The following is a 16,798-nucleotide window of genomic DNA, read 5'->3' as shown; positions in this document are numbered from 1 at the left end:
CAGTCCAGCTGCTGCTCTCTTCCTGTCAGGGTCGACAGAACCATCTGTGAAATACACTGCACATGTGCCTCCCTCTGCCAGTGCCATGCTTGTCTCAGCATGATTGCTGAGAGTGTCTTGACTGCAGAGACGCTTAGAGATGGGTAGCTGCATGATGCAAACATCGGCTGGATCTGGGCGCCAGGGAGGTGGTGGATGGTACCCAGCAACAGGAAGGTCACAACTCTTCTCAAGGAGTAGTTGTATAGGCAGCAGCTTCCGCCCAGCAGCACAAAACGAACGAATCCAGGAGTAGTCCGTGAAGAGTGTGGGATCTTGTGACATGGTTGTCAATATCCGTCTCCTTAGTGGGGTACCTTGCTGCCTGTGCAGAATCGTGGCCACTTTGCAGGCGTTTATGTATCTTACTCTGGCAGCCAAGGAAGGAAGCCGGGCCTCAGATCTGAGACATACTGTGTTGGTCCAGATGGGGGCCCCAAGCATAGTTCTTATCGCCTGATTTTGTACGACCTCCACTCTTTGCCTGCTCTGCGGGAAGAGATGAGCTAAAGCCGGTGCGCCGTAGTCAATGAGCGAGCGTATAGCTTGTATATAGTACAAGCGAAGTACATCTTTGCTTGCCCCTGCACGGTGCCTCGTCATGGCTCTCATGGCGTTGAGTCTGAGTAGAGCACGTGACCTGACATACTCGGCCTGTTTCTGAAAGGTCAGCTTTTTATCAATGTAGATTCCCAAGTACAGGTAGGAGCCTGTCCACTCAAGTTCTATATCCTGAATACGTAATCTATTCACAGGATCTGGTCCCTTGAACATCATTGCAAGAGATTTCTCGGCCGAGATCTTGAGGCCTAGTTCCTTGCAAGACTGCGTAATTAGGTCCAAAGCTCTCTGAGCCTGTCGTTCTAAATTGCCTTTCCCATTCACTACGAGTGCAAGATCATCAGCATAGCTGAGGAGCTGTGTACCACTATGAAAGGGAAGGCTCACAAGTTCCTGCATAAGGATGTTAAACAGGGTAGGACTGAGCACACCTCCTTGTGGTGTACCGTTTTCCAGGGATTTAAAGGAAGAGTAGTGTCCCTGAAAGCTGACACAGGCCTGCCTGCCCCTAAGGTAGGACTCTATCCAGGCCAGGAGGCGTCCTTTGATTCCCTTCCGAGCTAGTATTGCCAGAATTGCTGTGGGGCTGGCTAGCTCAAATGCCTTTTCAAGGTCGAGGTAGACGACAATACTAGGTTTTTTGTTACTGTCAGCAATCTGGCTTAGTAGAGTGGTTATGCACTCTGCTGTACCCACTCCTTTGGTGAAGTCAAATATGTGATGATGAGAGGGTCCAAGTTTCCATAGGAGGCGGTTTTAACACCATCCTCTCAGCAGTCTTGGCTAAGCAGCTGGTCAGCGATATGGGTCTCATACTGCCTGGGTCCTTGGGCTTTGGAATTGGTACGATTGTAGCTTTCTTCCAAGCTGCTGGGAGTGTCCTGGCCCTCCACGACTTGTTAATGACGTCTAGTATGGGATCCCATCCACTCTGCCCAGCCCGTGCAATCATGGAGTACGTCACACCATCGATGCCCGGGGCAGTGTCACCTGTGTTCTTAATGGCACGTCGGAGTTCCAAGTCCGTGAGGTCTACATCAGTCACATCTTCCGACTCACATGCAGCTTGCATCGTTAGCTGGCGCTGTGGCAGAAGATCCGTCTGTATATTCCGGATGTCCTGTGGGAGCTGAGTGGAGGCTCCCCTGGAAGTGAAAAGCTCCACTAGTTTCTCTGCTTCCTGGGATGGGTTCGGGTGTGCTGGTGGCCTCGGCTTGCTCTTGCCAGTTGCTATGTTGAACTTGCCCCATATCTCAGATAAGGTGGTGTGATGCCCGAATGTTGAGCACCACTCCAGCCATTTCTCAGTTTTTACTCTGAGAGAGACTCTGCGGGCATGCTGCACAATGGCTCTCAGAGTATTCCTGTTCTCTGCCGTAGGGTTACGCCTGTATAGCTTCCTAAAAGAGTTGATGCGGTGGTTCTGCTCCCGCAATACATGGACACAGGGTATATAAAGTCTCAGAGTGAGGTGCAGTACTAGTGAGGTACCATTTCGATGTTCACTAGTGGTAGTAGTAGTAGTGACAAAAGTAATACAATATGGTAGAGCAATTAATTCGTACATGAGTAAAAGGATATGAAAGCTATTACTTAGGTAACATAAAAATAGATTGGACAAATATAGACTGGAAAGAGGCAGCTTGTTTCAGTGTTCACTCTCTGTAATGTGCTTAGTGTAGTATAACAGGAGAGACTATGTGATGGCAGGGTTTACTGTTTTCAGGATTCTTGCTAAGCACTTTACAGAGAGTGAACACTGAAACAAGCTGCCTCTTTCCAGTGTATATTTGTCCAACCTATTTTTATGTTACCCAAGTAATAGCTTTTATATCCTTTTACTCATGTACGAATTAATTGCTCAACCATATTGTATTACTTTTGTCACTACTACTACCACTACTACTACTACTACTACCACTAGTGAACATCGAAATGGTACCTCACTAGTATTGCACCTCACTCTGAGCCTTTATATACCCTGTGTCCATGTATTGTTTGTAATGGCTTGATAAAGCTCCTGGAGAGCGAAACGTTGCCACAATAAAATGTCACATTAGTTGCATTTGTGTCCTTTTACTTTACATAGTTAACACTAGAAGAAGAGTCCAATGACAAGCTACCTTTCCTCGACGTCCTCATTCACAAAGTAGACAACAACCTAAGATTTCAAGTTTATCGGAAACCCACCAATAAAAATGAACATGTCGGTTCTCTGAACCATCCATCTACAAAAATGATCTCACACACTTCTATTCCAGTCAAGATACCAAGACCATTAAAATGTCTTACCTAACAACACATACCAAGACCAAAAGAGGCATCATCATCGGGTTTTTCCTAAGAGCATACCGAATTTGTAGTCCTGAGTTTCTTGACGAGGAATGTACATACATTCACCAAACATTCACTGAGTTACATTTTCCTTCTTTTTTCATCAAAGACTGCAAGAAAAGAGCTCTTCAGATCATTAATTCTCCACGCACCAACACCACTCCCAACAAAGTTACAATTCTTCCCAACAGCCAGGTTGCACTGAACGTCTCAAAAGTACTTTCACAAGCTAACACCGGAGTCGCCATCGCTTCTAGCACTTCAATAAAGGATCTAACCAGGACAAAATCCAAGCACCACGAACCAGTCAATGCAGGAGTTTACACTATACCCTGTGGAGGCTGTGACAAGATTTACGTAGGTGAAACAGCAAGAAACCTCGACACCCGCCTCAATGAACACATTTACGCATGTAGGAACGATAACTTGAACAACGCCTGTGTACAACATCGATATTCTACCAATCATCTCATGAAATTCAGAGACGCCCAATTAGTGATCAAAGAAACTAATTTCCGCAGACGCAAGTGCCTCGAATCAGCACTGATCGCTGTTTCGAATGCAATTAAACAAAACAACGGCAGCTTCACCATCTCTGAAGTCTTATCAAGAATCCTCCTGAAAACAGTAAACCCTGCCATCACATAGTCTCTCCTGTTATACTACACAAAGCACATTACAGAGAGTGAACACTGAAACAAGCTGCCTCTTTCCAGTCTATATTTGTCCAACCTATTTTTATGTTACCCAAGTAATAGCTTTTACTCATGTACGAATTAATTGCTCTACCATATTGTATTACTTTTGTCACTACTACTACTACTACTACTACTACCACTAGTGAACATCGAAATGGTACCTCACTAGTATTCACGTCACTCTGAGCCTTTATATACCCTCTGTGTCCATGTATTGTTTGTAATGGCTTGATAAAGCTCCTGGAGAGCGAAACGTTGCCACAATAAAATGTCACATTAGTTGCACTTGTGTCCTTTTACTCTACATGTTCTTTAATAATGTATAATGTGTTGTGTCTGAGTATAAAACCATTGTCAATACTTTGTTTGTGTGTAAGATGTATTACCATTATATTGTACGGTATCGTTGGTCGTCTTATATTATTGTAAAATTAACCGCTTTCTTTTGTGTGTTTTTAATATACATTTATCATTGTGTATCTCACTGTTTAAAAAAAAAAAAAAAAAATTAATGACGTCATGCTCTCCATTTCATCCACTTGGTACACCCCCGTTGCCGCCCCTTCTCTATGATACTAATGCAGTCTATCCTCATAATAATTCATTAACCCATACTTCATTGTATTAAGCCTTTTGGATTTCCCCTCAAAAAATTTACGGATCACAGATTTCGCCATCTCATCCAACCAACACACCAATCCTCCATCACCCCCCTCCCCCATATTTATTTGCCCCCAACCATTCCTCAAAACCCACAACCCCTTCCTCGTTGATTAATACTCGAGTATTTAATTTCCAGTAACCCCTGTGCCTCATAGCCAAAGTATCCCATCCCACCTCCGTGAGAATTGCCTGATCAGAAAACGCAGCTGTCACGGTACTAACTTACCGTAATAGAGGCCGTAAGGTAAATTCTGTCTAGTCGGGCCCCATAATCCCTCCTTACAAACGCATGGGCCAGTACCATCTCTTCCATGCAACACACATCCCTCAATTGCACATCATGTAACAATTCACTTAACACCAGTGAATAATGCCCCACCCCAAGTGGGGTCACATCGTTTTCCTAACCACACAATTCTAGTCTCCGCCCATAAAAGAAAGGGTGGGCAGTGACCTTAGGATAAAAACTAAATCATCCCCAGTGAAAGAATTTTTAATCCTCCCATCATTATCCACTGGCGTATACACACACATGAAAGAGACAGGGAAGGTCTGCCAAGTACCGTCCACACGAAAACACGACCATCTCCCCCATTCTCACTTCAGTGGTACACAAACGGGCATGACGTACCCACTTAAAAGGCCACACCCTCTTTTAGACGAACAGTAGGCAATGCATGCACCACAAACCAAGAATCTCCAAGTCTCTTACTACATCCACCTTATACTTACCAATAAACCCCGCAAAAGACCGCCTCCTCACTACCACTCCTAGTCCATTAACATTAATGGTCATACATCTGAGGCCCAGGTAAAAGGTGGTTTGTTGCGCAGACTGACTCGACCCTTAGCACTTGCCACAACACCCGTATTACCACCTTTACCAGGTACCACAATCTTTGGTTTCCTGGTTCCTTTGGCATTGTTAGCTTTGGGCCTTAGTAACAACTCCACCCGCTATGTCCACCCACAACTTTTTACCAGGCCTCTGGGCTGGTGTTAACACATCAACGGAATCTGATGCTGTCGTGCGTTTCTGAGCGCCCGTGTCCTCCACCACCTGAAGCCTCTCGATGCACATCCTCATCCACACCTACCACACTCAGCCCCCCTCTGGCTCAGCATCCATCACAAGAGCAAGGGGCAGTTCCACTGTCCTCGCATAAGCCTCCACACACGCCGGAGCCTCATTTCCCTCCCCAGGTGTCACCAACACCTCGTCCGATGAGGAAAGACATATTTCCCTTAACACTTTCTCCAACTCTTCCAGCTCTGCTTCCCAGGTCTCCGTCCGTGCATTCGACACTGCAATGCGTTCTACTGTCACTTCTCTCTCAAGGTCAGCCGCATCCGCCACTACATTACCCTCCGCCTCAGTGTCTTTGCCCGCACTGTTTTTAGGACCGCGAGCCATGCCCCATGGTCGTGACGCTCTGTCTCTTCAAGATCCTTCCTGGTCACACTCTGGCGGTCCGCCCTACGAGGACACTCCATAGCCATGTGTCCATACCCCTCGCAAATCCTACAAGTCCATCGTTGTACTGCAGGATACCATTAGCTGCATTCCAAAATCTGGCAGGACTACGCAGGATGGCACAAGGTACTTCAGAAACATTTTGAGAGTACGTTCCCTCAGGCAAACCAGCATACACGCCAGTCATCCACGCACCTGGTTGCGCCTCGTGTATCCTACCAAAACGATTGAACACTTGCCATAAGTCGTCCTCGGTTGCCTCAAAGAGTTCATTACGGAGTTTCACCCAAGTGTATCGCTTGGACACATCCACCAGGCGCATTTTGACATCTGCATTCACCTCCATGACGTCTTGAAATTTGTCAACTACCGCGTTGTATAACCCTTGTGGTTTAGCGCTTCTCTTTGATTATAATATCAATAATAATGTCAACGACCGCTTCATAAATCTCAGCCGATAACAAGTTGACGAACAATCGTTTGGCTCCATTCATGGCTACGCCATAGAGATCTTCGTCCGCCATACCATATGTTTCTCAAATGATGCTGGGAAGTAGGACGTTTCCTACATCCGTAGTGACAGCTCCCTTCAGTAGTTCAATTCCTACTGTGTTAACACGTTTCCTCAACCCCGTGGCCATTATGCTCACGGACAGCCACTCGGGAATGCAGGAGGAGCTCCAATAGCACGTCCACCCAAGCTGCTGTCTAGGCGGCGAATGCTTTTCCACGAATTCTCTGATATAGGGAACAAATGTTTAGACTTTCTTTAATTAAGAGTTCATTGAGATATCGATTTTCCTCATTTTATTTATTGTAAAAAAGCATGTTGCAAAATACTGCAAAAGAAAAATTATAATTTAAGGAATTTGTTTAATGATGAAAGTACAGTAATTAGAATAATCCTCTCTATTAATTAGAGAGGATTATATAGAGATTCACATTTTTAATGATTATAGAAAATTTGAGTGTGTTCATGATTATGTCCTAATGACTATTCTTAATAAAGAAGTAAAAATTAATTCCTTTTGTCAGAAATATGAAGTCTGACAATGTGATATGAGACTATGTTTATTCTAAATTGTGTGTTTCAGAAACAAACCTCACTATATTAAGTGGTTTACCTGAAACACAAATAAGATGTTTTCCCAATAAGACGAATTATATAAGTTCTAGGTACATCCACTGATTACCTCTACCTGTGCAAGCGAGGAAATGGATGATGGAGTAGTAACTTTGAAGGTACATGATTTGTAAAAGGTATGATTGTAAAAGGGGAAACTCTAGTGCTAATGGCACCACGCTGACTAACATTACTCTTGTCATGTGGTTGTCTGGAACGAAATCTCTGAGTACAATAAATATTAAAGGGCGTCCTGACTCTAAAATAAATCATATTTTTTTATTAGCACATTGGTCGTTTCCCACCAAGGCAGGGTGGTCCAAAAAAGAAAAACTTTCATCATTCACTCCATCACTCTCTTTCCAGAAGCATGCTCACACTACAGTTATAAAACTGCAACATTAACACCCCTCCTTCAGAGTGTAGGCACTGCACTTCCCATCTCCAGGACTCAAGTCCGGTCTGCTGGTTTCCCTGAATCCCTTCATAAATGTTGCCTTGATCACACTCCAACAGCACGTCCAATCCTAAAAAAACCATTTGTCTCCATTCGCTCCTATATAACACTCACACATAAGCTAGCTGGAAGTGCAAGCCCCTCGCACACAAAACCTCCTTTACCCCCTCCCTTCGACATTTCTTAAGCCAACCCCAACCCAACCTTCCCTACACTACAGATTTATACACTCTCGAAGTCATTCTATTTTGTTCCAGCCTCTCCACAACCCCTCTTCAGCCCTCTGGATAATAGTTTTGGTAATCCTACACCTCTACCTCTGCATTATATTCGCTCCACACATTGCCCTCAGACACGACATCTCCACTGACTTCAGCCTTCTCCATGCTGCAACATTCACCACCCATGCTTCACACCCATATAAGAGCGTTGGTATAACTTTACTCATATTCCCTTCTTTGCTTCCATGTACAAAGTTCTTTGTCTCCACACACTCTTTAGTGCAGCATTTATCTTTTTCCCCTCGTCATTTCTATGACTCATCTTTCATAGACCCATCTGCTGACACGTTCACTCCTAAAAATCTGAATACATTCACCCCCTCTATACTCTCTCTGTCCAATCTGATATCCAGTCTTTCGTTATCTAATTTTTTTTATCCTCATCACTTTACTCTTTCCTATATTTACATTTAATTTTCTTCTATTATATACCTTACCAAATTCATCCACTAACCTGTGCAACTTCTCTTCAGAATCCCCCAAAAGCACAGTGTCCTCAGCAAAGAGCAACAGTGACAAATACCGCTGTGTTAGTTTCTTATATATGAGCTTACATGATTCTGCACAATACATGCTCATGAAACTATACAAAAATTAACGTTCATTCAAAATTTGAAGGCTTTTACTTGTCCTTTGTGCGGACAGACTGTACGTGTCTAGTACAGATGTGCCAAATTGTCGATATCGGCTGGTGTCGGCTGGTTTTGCAGTATCGGTACTCGATATCTGTTAAAAAAACGGCCGACACCAGCCGATCCTTTTATATTAATATTACTATGCATATTCACTTAAAAACATTCAGAATTAACCCTACCTCATGACTGTTAGGGTCACACACACACACATACACACACACACAACATCGAGTCATGGTCCGTGATGAGGTATCGCAGTGGGCTCCAGTGGCGAGCGGGGTCCCACAGGGGTCAGTCCTGGGACCAGTGCTATTCTTGGTATATGTGAACGACATGACGGAAGGGATAGACTGAGAAGTGTCCCTGTTTGCAGATGACGTGAAGTTAATGAGGAGAATTAAATCAGATGCAGACCAGACAGGTCTACAAAGAGACCTGGACAGGCTGGATGTGTGGTCCAGAAACTGGCTTCTAGAATTTAACCCCGCCAAATGCAAAGTCATAAAGATCGGAGGAAGGCAAAGAAGATCGCAGACAGAGTATAGGCTATGAGGCCAAAGGCTGCAAACCTCACTCAAGGAGGAAGACCTAGGAGTGAGTATAATACCGAGTACATCGCCAGAAGCACACATTAACCAGATAACTGCTGCAGCATATGGGCGCTTGGCAAACCTGAGAATAGCGTTCCGGTACCTCAGCAAGGAATCGTTCAAGACTTTATACACTGTGTACGTCAGGCCCATACTGGAGTAAGCAGCACCAGTCTGGAACCCACATTTGGTCAAACATGTCAAGAAATTAGAGAAAGTGCTAAGGTCTGCAACAAGGCTAGTTCCAGAACTAAGGGGAATGTCCTATGAAGAAAGGTTAAGGGAAATCGGTCTGACAACACTGGAGGACAGGAGGGTCAGGGGAGACATGATAACGACATACAAAATACTGCGTGGAATAGACAAGGTGGACAGAGACAGAATATTCCAGAGATGGGACACAGAAACAAGAGGCCACAATTGGAAGCTGAAGACTCAGATGAGTCAAAGGGATGTTAGGAAGTATTTCTTCAGTCATAGAGTAGTTAGGAAGTGGAATAGTCTGGCAAGCGATGTAGTGGAGGCAGGAACTATACATAGTTTTAAGACGAGGTATGATAAAGCTCAGGGAGCAGGGGGAGAGAGGACCTAGTAGCGGTCGGTGAAGAGGCAGGGCGAGGAGCTGAATCTCGACCCCTGCAACCACAGTTAGGTGAGTACACACACACACACACACACACACGCACACGCACACGCACACGCACACGCACACGCACACGCACACACACGCATACACGCACACACACACACACACACACACAAGAGGGAGATAGGTGGGGAGATTGCGTTTTCTTGGACTGTAAGAAGACGTTTGACACAGTTCCACACAAGAGATTAGTGCAAAAGTTGGAGGACGAGACAGGGATAACAGGAAGACAACAGCGAGTCATGGTACTCGGCGAGGTGTCAGAGTGGACACCTGTGACGAGCGGGGTTCCACAGGGGTCAGTCCGAGGACCCATGTTGTTTCTGGTATTTGTGAACATGATGGAAGGAATAGACTCAGAAATGTCCCTCTTTACAGATGTGAAGTTGACGAGAAGAATTCAGTCGGACGAGGACCAGGCAGAACTACAAAGGGATTTGGACAGGCTGCAGACCTAGTCCAGCAACTGGTTCCAGGAGCTCAACCCCACCAAGTGCAAAGTCATGAAGACTGGGGAGGGCAAAGAAAACCGCAGACGGAGTACTGTCTAGGGGGCCAGAGACTGCAAACGTCACTAGGGAAGAGTATAACTCTGGGCACATCTGAGGCGCACATCAACCAAATAACTGCTGCAGCATACAGGCGACTGACAAACCTAATAACAGCATTCAGACATCTCAATAAGGAATCGCTTAGGACCCTGTACACCGTGTACGTTAGGCCTATATTGGAGTATTCAGCACCAGTTTGGAATCCACTCCTAGCCAAGCATGTACGAAAATTAGAGAAAGTGCAAAGGTTTGCAACAAGACTAGTCTCGGAGTTGAGGGGTATGTCCTACGAGGAGAGGTTAAGGAAAATCAACCTGACAACACTGGATGGCGGGAGAGATATGATAACGACATATAAAATACTGAGAGGAATCTACAAGGTGGACAAAGACGATGTTCCAGAGATGGAACACAGCAGCAAGGGTTCACAGCTGAATACTCAGATGAATCATAGAGAATTTAGGAAGTATTTTTTCAGTCATAGAGCTGTCAGGAAGTGGAATAGTCTGGGAAGTGGTGTAGTGGAGGCAGGATCCATACATAGCTTTAAGAAATCAGGGATAGAGAGGACCTAGTAGCGATCAGTGAAGAGGCGGGGCCAGGAGCTGTGAATCGACCCCTATAACCACAACTAGGTCAGTACACACAAAGAAGACAGCAGACAGAGTATAGGCTAGGTGGCCAAAGACTACAAACCTCATTCAAGGAAAAGGATCTTGGGGTAAGCATAATGCCGAGCATATCTCCTGAGGCACACATCAACCAGATAACTGCTGCAGCATATGTCGCCTGGCACACCTAAGAAAACAGCGTTTCGATACCTCAGGAAGGAATCGTTCAAGATTGTACACCATGTACGTCAGGTCCATACTTGAGTATGCAGCCCTAATCTGGATCGCACACCTGATCAAGCACGTCAAGAAATTAGAGCAAGTGCAAAGGTTTGCAACAAGACTAGCTCCAGAGGTAAGGGGAATGTCCTACTAAGGTTAAGGGACATCTGCCTGACGAAACGGGAGGACAGGTTGTGGGAGACATGATAACGACATATAAAATCCTGCGAGGAAATGACAAGGTGGACCGAGACGGGATGTTCCAGAGATGGGACACAGAAACAAGGGGTCACAATTGGAAGTTGAAGACTCAGATGAGTCAAAGATATATTAGGAAGTATTTCTTCAGTCATAGAGTTGTCAGGAAGTGGAATATTTTGGTAAGTGACGTTGTGGAGGCAGGAACCATACATAGTTTTAAGATCAAGCTCATTGATCAGGGAGTGAGAGGACCTAGCAGTGATCAGTGAAGAGGCGGGGCCAGGAGCTATGAATCGACCCCTGCAACCACAAACAGATGAGTACAAATAGGTGAGAACACACATTCTTCAGTTGGGATCAGGAGCTACGACTCGACTCCTTCAACCACTCCTTCAACAAGTGAATGTAACTTAAGAGTCTTCAATCTTTCTTCATAAGGAAGATTTCTAATGCTATGTATTAATTTAGTCATCCTACGCTGAATGTTTTCTAACGAATTTATGTCCATTCTGTAATATGGAGACCAGAATTGAGCTGCATAATCTAGGTGAGGCCTTACTAATGATGTATAAAGCTGCAGTATGACCTCTGGACTTCTGTTGCTTACACTTCTTGATATAAATCCCAGTAATCTATTTGCCTTATTACGTACGCTTAGGCATTGCTGTCTTGGTTTAAGGTTGGTGCTTACCATAACCCCCAAGTCCTTTTCGCAATCTGTATGGTTAAGTTCTACATTATTTAACTTATAAGTGCTAGGGCTATGGACACTCCCGAGCTTCAGAACCTTGCATTTATCTACATTGAACTGCATCTGCCACTTTTCTGACCAAGAGTAGAGTTTGTCTAAATCCTCCTGAAGTTCCCTAACATCTACGTTTGAATCAATTATCCTACCTATCTTCGTGTCATCAGCGAATTTGCTCATATCACTAGTAATTCCTTCATCAAGATCATTGATATATATTATAAACAACAACGGGCCCAAGATTGATCCCTGTGGAACGCCACTTGTTACTGATCCCCACTCGGATTTAACCCCATTTATGGACACTCTTTGCTTCCTGTCTGTGAGCCATGATTCGATCCACGAGAGCACCCTTCCCCCAATGCCATGAGCTGCTACTTTCTTCAACAGTCTTTGGTGCGGAACTCTATCAAATGCCTTACTAAAATCTAAGTAAATAATATCAAATTCTTTATCGTGGTCAACAGCCTCAAAAGCTTTACTGAAGAAAGTTAATAAATTAGTTAGACAAGACCGGCCTCTTGTGAATCCATGCTGAGTATCATTAATCAAGCTATGCTTATCGAGATGGCTTCTTATAATCTCAGCTATAATTGACTCTAGTAATTTGCCTACAATTGAGGTCAGGCTTATTGGGCGGTAATTTGACGGTAACGACTTGTCCCCTGTTTTAAAAATAGGAATTACATTAGCCATCTTCCACATATCAGACACTGTACCTGTTTGAAGAGATAAATTAAAAATATTAGTTAATGGTTCACAGACTTCCATTTTGCATTCCTTTAGAACCCTTGAAAAAACCTCATCGGGACCCGGTGACTTATTTTGCTTCAGTCTGTCTATCTGCTTCACAACCATCTCACTAGTGACTGTGATGTTACATAATTTATCTTCTTCTGATCCACTATAAAAATTAATTACCGGAATATTATTAGTGTCTTCCTGTGTAAAAACCGAGAGAAAATAATTATTTAAAATCGAGCACATTTCATTCTCTTTGTCAGTAAGATGCCCATAGTTATTTTTAAGGGGACCTATCTTATCTCTGACTTTTGTTTTATAGACCTGGAAAAAACTTTTTGGGTTAGTTTTAGAATCCCTAGCAACTTTAATTTCATAGTCCCTTTTAGCTTTTCTTATCCCCTTTTTAATGTCCCTCTTAATGTCAATATACTGATTCATAAGATGACCCTCGCCTCTTTTGATACGCCTATAAATTCCTTTCTTATGCCCTAGTAGATATTTCAGCCTATTATTCATCCATTTTGGGTCATTTCTATTTGATCTAATTTCCTTATAAGGGATAAACGTTCTTTGAGCAGCATGTATTGTGTTCAGAAAACTGTCATATTGATAGCTCTCTTCGTTACCCCAGTCAACAGATGATAAGTGTTCTCTAAGCCCATCGTAATCTGCTAAGCGAAAATCTGGGACTGTTACTGAGTTATCCCTACTATCATACTTCCATTCAATTCTACATGTAATTGATTTGTGGTCGCTAGCACCCAGTTCCTCTGAAACTTCTAAATTATTAACAAGGGATTCATTGTTTGCCAGAACTAAGTCAAGCAGGTTATTACCCCTTGTAGGTTCTGTCACAAACTGCTTCAAAAAACAATCCTGAACTACTTCTTAGAAATCGTATGATTCTAAATTCCCAGTCAAGAAATTCCAATCAATATGACTAAAGTTAAAGTCTCCTAGAATTACTACATTATCGTGCTTTGTGGCCCTAACAATTTCCTCCCATAGTAGTCTCCCCTGGTCCCTATCTAAATTTGGGGGACGGTATATCACACCTAAAATTAATTTTTCATGTCCCTCTGAAAATTCTATCCAAACAGACTCTGTATGTGTTACTTCAGACTTAATACCCGTTTTTATGCAACAGTTCAAGCGATCTCGGACATACAATGCCACCCCACCCCCCTTCCCGATACTTCTATCTACTTGGAACAATTTAAAACCCTGAATGTGACATTCTGCAGGCATGTCCCGACTTTTTGAATTAAACCACGTCTCAGTAATGGCAAATACATCTATGTTACCTGCACTAGCAACTAGTCTCAACTCGTCCATCTTATTCCTAGCACTGCGACTATTTGTGTAATAAATATTTAATGACCCTCCTATCTCTTTACCCTTCCTGCTCCTTTCTGTTATTCCACTAAACCTATTACTGTCATTGTCAATTAGTGCCACTGGCTTTCCAATATCCTCCTCATTTTGCCTATTACTAGTTCTCCTAGTACTCATGTTACTACCCTGCGACTTCACAGTTTTCCCGCCAAAACCCATACCACTAACTATTCCTAGTTTAAAGACCTAACAGCTCCCTCCACTGCGTTGGCCAGTGCTCCCACCCCACACCTAGACAAGTGAACCCCATCCCTGGCATACATGTCATTTCTGCCATAGAAGAGGTCCCAGTTGTCAATGAATGTTACCGCATTTTCCTTACAGTATTTGTCCAGCCAGCAATTGACACCAATTGCTCTGGACAACCATTCATTTCCAACTCCTCTCCTTGGCAAAATGCCACATATGACAGGTTTGCCACCCTTCTTCCTAATTATCTCTATTGCTGACCTATACCTGCTAATCAGGTCCTCACTCCTACGTCTGCCAACATCGTTGCCTCCAGCACTGAGACAGATAATAGGATTGCTCCCATTACCTCTCATGATGTCATCCAGACGGCTAACAATATCCTTCATCCCAGCCCCAGGAAAACACACTCTCTGCCTCCTACTCCTATCCTTCAAACAGAATGCCCTATCCATGTACCTAATCTGGCTATCCCCAACAACAACAATGTTTTTACCTTCCTTGGCGTCGTCTGTAGTGATGCTCCGAGTAGTCGACTCACATTCGCCAGGTAGCATTACACCACTTGTAGAATTCGTCATGACGTTCTCGATGGTCTTCGTTGGGGTTTCTAGGGATGTCTCACTCACGTCTGCCAATGCTTCCTTGGTGCTCGTTGTGGCATTCCCAGTAGAACACTCACATTCGTCAGGTAGCACCGAGAATGAGTTGGAAGTTTCCACGGCAGTCTTCTGGTTTCTCGTTGTTTCTGCCTCTCCAACCGTTTTCTTAATCTTCAGCTTGGTTCCATGTTGCCCGGCCACTGACCAAGCTCCCCTCTTAACCTGGGGACTCACAACAGGTGGATTACTACGAATCCTCTTGTTCTCCTCCGTTAATCGCCGTATCTCCAGTTTAGCAACTCTGAGTTCTTCTCTCAGCTGCTGGTAAAGCTGCTCAAGAGAGGGCATCCTGGTTCAGATTCACAGAGAGCACACAAACAGGTCTTCACAGAGCTAAGTACACATAGGAAAGTACATAGGACATAGGAAAGTACTGGTTTGGAAATAGGGTAATTGATGAGTGGAACAGTCTACCTAGTTGGGTTATTGAGGCTAGGACTTTGGGTAGTTTCAAATTTAGGTTGGATAATTACATGAGTGGGAGGGGTTGGATTTGAGTGGGACTTGCACATCAGAGCTTATTTCTTGGGTAGCATTGAAAATTGGGTTGGGCAAATGATTTGTTAGTGAGATGAATTGTAAAGGACCTGCCTAGTATGGGCCAACAGGCCTCCTGCAGTGTTCCTCCTTTCTTATGTTCTTATGTTCTAAGCTAGCTGGTCCAGTGGCTAACACGACGGTCTGGAGTTCTGAGACTCTGACCGCGGGTTCAAATCCCGCCCGTGGTATGGTTTATGAAAGATATCCTTGATAGCAGATTATGTGAAACTAATGACTAGATTACAAGACGCAAACCAGGAAAGGCTACAAATGAACTTGAGTTTAACCCCAGCAAGTGCAGAGTTATGAAGTTTGGAGAAGGGCAAAGAATACCACAAACGAAGTACAGGTTCGGGAAGCAAAGGCAACATTCACTTATTTGGTTGATGTGCGCCTTAGGTGCACGTCAACCAAATAACTGAAGCAGCAAGAGTATACCTGACAAATCTAAGTCTAGCTATAAGAGACCTAAATAGTCATTCATGACACTATATACTGTGTTTTGGACTCTGTAGCACCAGTATGAAACCCACATCTAGTTAGGCAGGTCAAGAAATTGGAGAAAGTGCAACAAGATTAATCCTGCAGCTAAGGATTGTGTCTTACGGGAAAAGCTTAAAATAATTCAACCTGACGACACTGGAGAACATGACTATGAAAGGGGGCATTATGAATGTAAACAGGACAGAATGATTTAGAAATGGGAAAGAGTGGCAAGAGGGCAACAGAGATGTTAGGAAGTACTGCTTCAGCCTTACAGTTATCACGAAGTGAAGGAATCTGGAGTGTAATGTGGTAGAGGTGGGGTCCTTGTATAGCTATAAGAAGAGGCACAAAAAGAATCTTGAAGCCGGGACAAAGTTGACCTATTAGCAACAAACGCAAAGGCGGGGTCCAGAGCTGTGACTCGACCTCTGCAACCACAGAGTCGTGAGCACATATAGGTGAGCACACATACACACGCAGCGAGGAGATGGGGCTGTGACTCGACCCTTGCAACTACAAATAAGTGAGCACAAGTAAGTACACTCAGAAATACACACAGATTAGTTCTTCCATCCCGAGCTACTAACCTTGCTCATAAATATGTAAGTTTACCCTTCGGTTCAAGAGAGAGAGTGAAAGAACTGGAAGAAAATATTTTCTCAACATAGTAACAGATTAGCTGCTGAAAATGGGTAAATGTTAATATTCTTCAACCTCATTTTAAGAATTTATAGGCATCGAACATGGGTTCGAATCCTTGACTAGCGCAGTGTTGTTATTGATCAATACCACTCTTTCGTGGTTACAATAATATATATATATATATATATATATATATATATATATATATATATATATATATATATATATATATATATATATATATATAATATATATATATATATATATATATATATATATATATATATATATATATATATATATATA

Source organism: Cherax quadricarinatus, chromosome 32, assembly GCF_038502225.1.
Source record: "Cherax quadricarinatus isolate ZL_2023a chromosome 32, ASM3850222v1, whole genome shotgun sequence".
NCBI lineage: Eukaryota > Metazoa > Arthropoda > Malacostraca > Decapoda > Parastacidae > Cherax > Cherax quadricarinatus.
This window is presented reverse-complemented; position numbering follows the sequence as displayed.